Source organism: Echinops telfairi, unplaced genomic scaffold (genome assembly GCF_000313985.2).
Source record: "Echinops telfairi isolate 266 unplaced genomic scaffold, ASM31398v2 ScPeMD7_7468;HRSCAF=8506_0, whole genome shotgun sequence".
In the NCBI taxonomy this organism is placed as follows: domain Eukaryota; kingdom Metazoa; phylum Chordata; class Mammalia; order Afrosoricida; family Tenrecidae; genus Echinops; species Echinops telfairi.
Genome location: NW_022111369.1, coordinates 58,222,805 through 58,228,804, shown reverse-complemented (window position 1 = coordinate 58,228,804; position 6,000 = coordinate 58,222,805). Strand labels below are relative to the sequence as shown.

Below are 6,000 nucleotides of genomic sequence, written 5' to 3'. Positions count from 1 at the left end.
AACAACAACAACAACAAACCACTGACACAGAACAAATCAAAACACAACAAGAAAGAAAAGTTTGTAGTTAGTTCAAGGATTGTTTGTTGCCCTTTAGGCGTGTTTTCCAGTCCAGTCTGTTGGGGCACCATGCCCTGGCCCCAAAGTCCACCTTGCAGCTCCATTACCTTGCTGTTCTGCTGCACTGCCCCAGTGCTTTGCCTAGCTGTGGTGGGATCAGATCGGGCGCAATTCCCACACTGTGTCTCTGGTGCTGTCCCCTGCAGGGCCATGGGTAAGTGAGGGTTGTCATGTCTCATAGTGTGGTTGGCCATGTCGTCCTCTCTGTGGACTGGCTGCTGTAATTGGGGTCATCATCCTCAAGGCCTGGTGGGCCAGGATGTGCTCCAGTCTCTCCTCGTCCCCCTTCATCTGCTCCTGTGTGCTCAGATCAGATATGGCCCTCTCTGGGAGCTGCAGATTCAGTGCTGTCCTTTGAAATAAATTCTTCTGCGGGGAGGGGCAGGCATCCACTTAGTATTTGGTACTGGGGCCAGCCCCACAGACCTCTCTACTGGTTCCCTACTCCACGCCAGAATGTTGCATTCACACCTTGGGGCACTGGATTGAAATCTGGTCTCTCTTTCCCTGCATCCACCCATTTTCATCATTATTGTTTTTATGCTCCAAATGTTAGAACACCAACATGAATTGTACATGAATTTATTATATGCAATGTTCCTTATATTTATTAACCCAATATAATTTTCTAGTTTACTCTTTTTTATGCCTAATTTACAGATATTTTCCCTGAGGCTCTTAGAAGGTAACCATTTTCACTCAAATTCCCATCTCTGCTAACTTTCAGACTGGCTGGTATTCAGGCCTCTCTGACTTCTGTCATTTTGCTTCATAGCTGCAAAGTACAACTAACAACCTACTATTCTATAAGGATAATGGCTACAAACATGGAGCTGGAACCTCCCAGGGCAAAAGATACTGATGATATCACAGGATACTAATAACATCAATGGAAAAAAAACACTTAGGAAAATTGGATGCTGAATATAAAATTAATCTCCCAGAAATAAAATTTTTAAAGGAGAAAGAAGAGAAATAATATATATGACATCAGCCAAATTAAGAAGTGCATTGGCCAAATCTATTACCTAAGAACTCTTTAAAGCTTTCAAGATGTCACATGGGAGACCATAGTGCATATGGCCCAAGTCACAGTATTTTAAACTGCCTTCTATGCATGTCAAAAATTGCCGTTCAATAAGTAAGACCACAGAAAAATAATTGTATTTAAATTATAATGCTAGTGAAGTATATGGAAAGATCCAATTACTACCAGAAGAACAAACCAATCTGTCTTGGAAAAGCACAACCATAGTTTTCCTTTAAAGCAAAGTTGGTAGATTTCACCTCACATACTTTGGGGACATGTTATTAGGAATGCTTGGTTGATAACAGAGATCACTCCCTGGAGAAGGACATCTTGTTTGATGGAGGGTCAGCGAAAAAGAGGAAGGCCCTCCAGGAGATGGATTGACTAAGCAATGGACTCAAACAAAGGAGCAATTATGAAGATGGTACAGGACTGCAAGATGTTCCCCTTCTATTGTGCCTGAGGTCTCTGTGAGTCAGAATCGCCTCGATGGCCCCTAACAACAATAGTCCTTGGAAAAGGACATGATTCTAGGTAAAACTTAGCGTCAACAAAAAAGAAGACACTGAGTCAGATGGATTAGCACAGTGGCCTCCACAATGGACTAAAACAAAACAATTGTAAGGATGGCATATAACAGGATAGTTTTTATTATATTGCAGGTAGAGTCTAGATGGCACCTAACAGAAACAAGAAGGACAAATTAATCTATAATAGAGAATCTTAAGGGAATGGGTTTTAGTCTGACATTTTATAGATGGGAAATTCTTAGGAAGATGAGTGACTTGCAAAATGTATCAACTATGTGGTGACAAAATTACTATTTAGATTCAGTTACCAGAATGCTTTGCAGTCCTCCTTCAGCAGACATAGAGTGATTGGCAAACTCAGTCTCTAAAGAGAATCAATAATGAAATCAATGGGGGTGTTCTCTAAGGATTAATGGATTTTCCAAAGTAACTTGTAGTAGTTAAGATTTAGCTCAATAACAGCTAGAACTATTTCTCCTAGCTGAGTTCAGCCACATCTACTATTTCTTTAAGTGTAAAAGTTACTCTCTGTGTTTTCCTTATTTAGTAGCTTGATTTCTATGGCCTTTACTAGTGCAGAATAGATAATAGTTTTGTGTGTTTAATTACCCAGCTAGAATTATTTTTGGTGAATACTTATTATGCGTATGGTTGCAAATCGTTAAAATGCACAGAGTCTAAATGAAAAAGTAGACGTTGCAATCAACCCAGATATGCTATGAAGTTAGACCTGATGGTCTGCTTCAATAATTCAGCCACTGAAAAAAATGTATGAAATATAGTTGTACTCTGAAACATATGGTGTCACCATGAGCCACAAGCAACTCAAGATCAATGGATACTACATGCCTGGGGTGAAATGGCTTTGAATCAAAAGAAGATATATATAAAATTAGTTGCCAGTGCCACATACAAAATTGTATTTACCAACTATATGGCATATTTTTATGTATTGTGCAAAATGATTGATACAGGCAAAAATTCTAGTCATTGCATGTGTGTTTTTTAAAGGACTTGAATCTCTAGATAGGACATTGAAATATCAATACAAACATATCAAAATTAGCATTTGACGCAAGATAGAGACAGATCATCTAAATGTACTTTGAAAATTATTTTAAAATTTCTTTAGCGTTACCAATGTCTGTTTTATTTTTGCTTAAAATGTATAACTCAAATTCAATGTTCAGTAAATTATGACTCTTTTAATGATGCAGTAAAGGTTTGCAATACATTTTTTAGTTAGGGATCACTTAATTTTCATCCTTCTCTATTATATGAGGCAACTGAGGCACAGTAGGGCTGGATACCTGGTCCATGGTCACACAGCTAGTTATTGGAGAAACTGGCATTTCAATCCAGACATTTGTCTCTGGAGACTGTGTGTATTTAATTTCAGCATTCTGTGAACATTTAAATAAAGCAACAACAACAGTAATAATAATGATAAGTGACTTTACTTCATGCTCTCATGTTCACTCTGAGCCTCGGTTATTTTAGTATGCCCTTAGGGTTTTCTTTCAGTTCCAATATTTATAAAATTGCTTGCAACTAGAACTGCTGTTGGGAACACTATGCAAACCTTCTTTATTATGCAGTGTATCATATTAGGAATATTTCATTTGCCAGGAAGTATAAAGGAGTTATAATTATAAGGAAATAGAGATGGTGAGCCTGAAGCTAATGCATTTAACACATACTTGGGGGAGGGGTAGCTCAAAGCCAATATGCATGAAAAACTGACATATCAAAACCCAGCATAATTTTAAGTTGCCATAGATGAATGGTCTAAGCAGTTATAGCTAAATTACAGCAAAAGCCTTGTGTGCAGTTTTACAAGTTTACTACCTATGGCATTTGAACCTTCTTACTATAAAAACAAGAAAGTCTTTTGACCCCTAACTTTTTATGCTCCATTTGTTTGATCTGCATTTTTGTTTTCTCACAAATTAAAAACCATATCTCTCTGCAAAGCACCCATTAGAGGAACAAATCTCCCTTGAAAATGTTCTGAAACAGGCTTCATTTTCATCCTTGTGTAATTTTATTTCCTAACTGAGAGCCAACTGGAGCATGTCAGAAACAGCTGATGAGCAGATGAAGCAACTTCTTCTTACATAACAAGATTAGTTTTCTAATTCAGAAGAATAAAAGGCAAAATAATATACGGTGGTAAATTTCACTATCAGAATACCTGTTGCTCATGCATGGGAATCTCTCTGGAAACTGCTTACCTGCAAGTGCTCAGACATTAGAAATGCAGGAGTATCTCATGCTTATACATACTAAGAAAGAAGAAAGGGCTAACCAGACAGACCATGAGAGCCAAAAGCAGAGAATGAACAATACAACTTGTTTATCCAAGAAAAGTCAAAGTGTAGAAACAGGAAAACAGAAATGGAAAGTGCATAACTTAAAATTTTTATGTAAATTCAATGCAGAATTAAAAGGGAATTGTCTTGGTATTTCAGGTTCTACATCCTATAGGTAGAACAATATTTGTTACTAGAGCTGAAGGTTTAAAAGTATTAATTATTTTACTACATCAAGCTATTATTTTAATGGCAGTTTTTAATTCATAGATGTTAATAGCAATGGCACAGAATAGAACCTGGTTTTGAGAAAAATAGTCTAGATAGTATTAATAGTTGCAAACACACAGAACTACATACTTTGTGCTTAATTAGAGAATGATTAATGATATGCAGTTGTTCTTGGAGTGAAATAATATAAAGTGTGTTATAAATAATGTAACAAAAAATTAAATAATGCAAAGTATGTTAGATAAATTGACTTGTCTGTAAGGTTGCTATACTATGGTGTCTCTGTACTGCTGCAGTGCTGGGGCAAGGTCACCAATATTTCAAATATCAGCAGGGTCACGCATGGTGAACAGGTTTCAAGAGAGTTTCCTGACAAAGCACAAGCTACACTAAAAGGAGTAGGTTATCCACGTCTGAAGACAAAGCCACTGAAGCTTTATGAATAGCATCAGATAATTGGCAGATCTATTGCCAGAAGAGAAGAGCTCTTCAGGTCAAAAAGCAATCAACACATGGCTGAGGAAAGGCTGATGTATCCCAGTGGAGTAGACCAGAAAAACTAGGATGGAGTAAAGCTTTCAGTACCTCCTTGTGCTGATGGAGCACAACTGAAAATTATTTAAAAAAAAAAAAAAGCTTTAACAATTCTTGCTAATGGGAACATGTAATGTATAAAGTATGAATCTAGAAAAATGGAAGTCATGAAAAATGAAACTGAATACATAAAGATCAATATCCAAGGCATAAGTAGACTGAAATGGACTAATAGTGGCCATTTGGAATCAGATAATTATAGTGTACTACACTGGGTATGACAAATTCAAGAGCATGTTGTCACTTTGAACCTCAAAAAGGACATTTTAAGGTCTATGTAGTCTGTAATAGGGTGATGCTTATATGCATTCAACGATTTCTAGTTAATACAGTTGTTACTCAAATTTTTGCACCAACCATTAAGGCTAGAGCTGAAGAAATTGAAGAATTCTACCAACATCTTTATCTGCAATTAGTCAAACATGCAACCAATATTCATTGATGACTATTAGCAATTGAAATGCAAAAGTTAGAAACAAAATGGAAGAAATAGTAGGTCAAAAATATAGTCTTGATGATAGAAGCAAAGCTGGAGATTGTATGATAACATTCTGCACAAGCAACCACTTGTTTTTAGCAAACATCTTTTTGCAACAACACAAAGATGACTTGACACAAGGACTTTCCAATGGAATACAAAGAAATATGTGGACCTCTCCAGATAGACTACAGAGAAATCCAATTGCCTATAATCTGTAGGAAGAGATGATGGAGAAGCCCAATATCAACAACAAAACCATGTTAGGGGCTGACTGTGAAACAAACTATCAACTGTTCAGATGTAAAATCTGTTTGAAACTGAAGAAAATCAAAATAAAATATGTAAAATCTGTTTGAAACTGAAGAAAATACAGAAGAGTCAAAATATGACCTGAGTATATCCCAGAATATCTCAAGACCAGATTTCACTCATTGCACACTACAGACAGAGTAACTAATGCACTGTGAGAGGAAATCAGCAACAATATGAGGTAAGGAAAATGTCATTTAAAAGACAGGAAAGCAAGAAAAGATCCAAGTGGATGTTAGAAGAGACTCTGAAAATTGCTCTTGATCTTAGAGTTTTTAAAGCAAATGGAGGAATGCTGAAGCAAAAGAGCTGAACAAAAAGTTACAAAGGGCAGGGGGTTGAGAAGGTAAAGTATTATAATGAAATGTACAAAGGCCTGAAAAAAGAAAACCA

At 36.6% G+C, this 6,000-nt stretch overlaps 1 protein-coding gene across 1 annotated transcript in view; it reads left to right on the top strand.

Annotated features, from left to right (window-relative positions):
* Positions 1-6,000, top strand: part of KCTD8 (potassium channel tetramerization domain containing 8) — a gene marked incomplete at its 5' end in the record, with an annotated part of 323,892 nt that overhangs the window by 167,582 nt on the left and 150,310 nt on the right. The gene's annotated exons all lie outside the window — the stretch shown is intronic.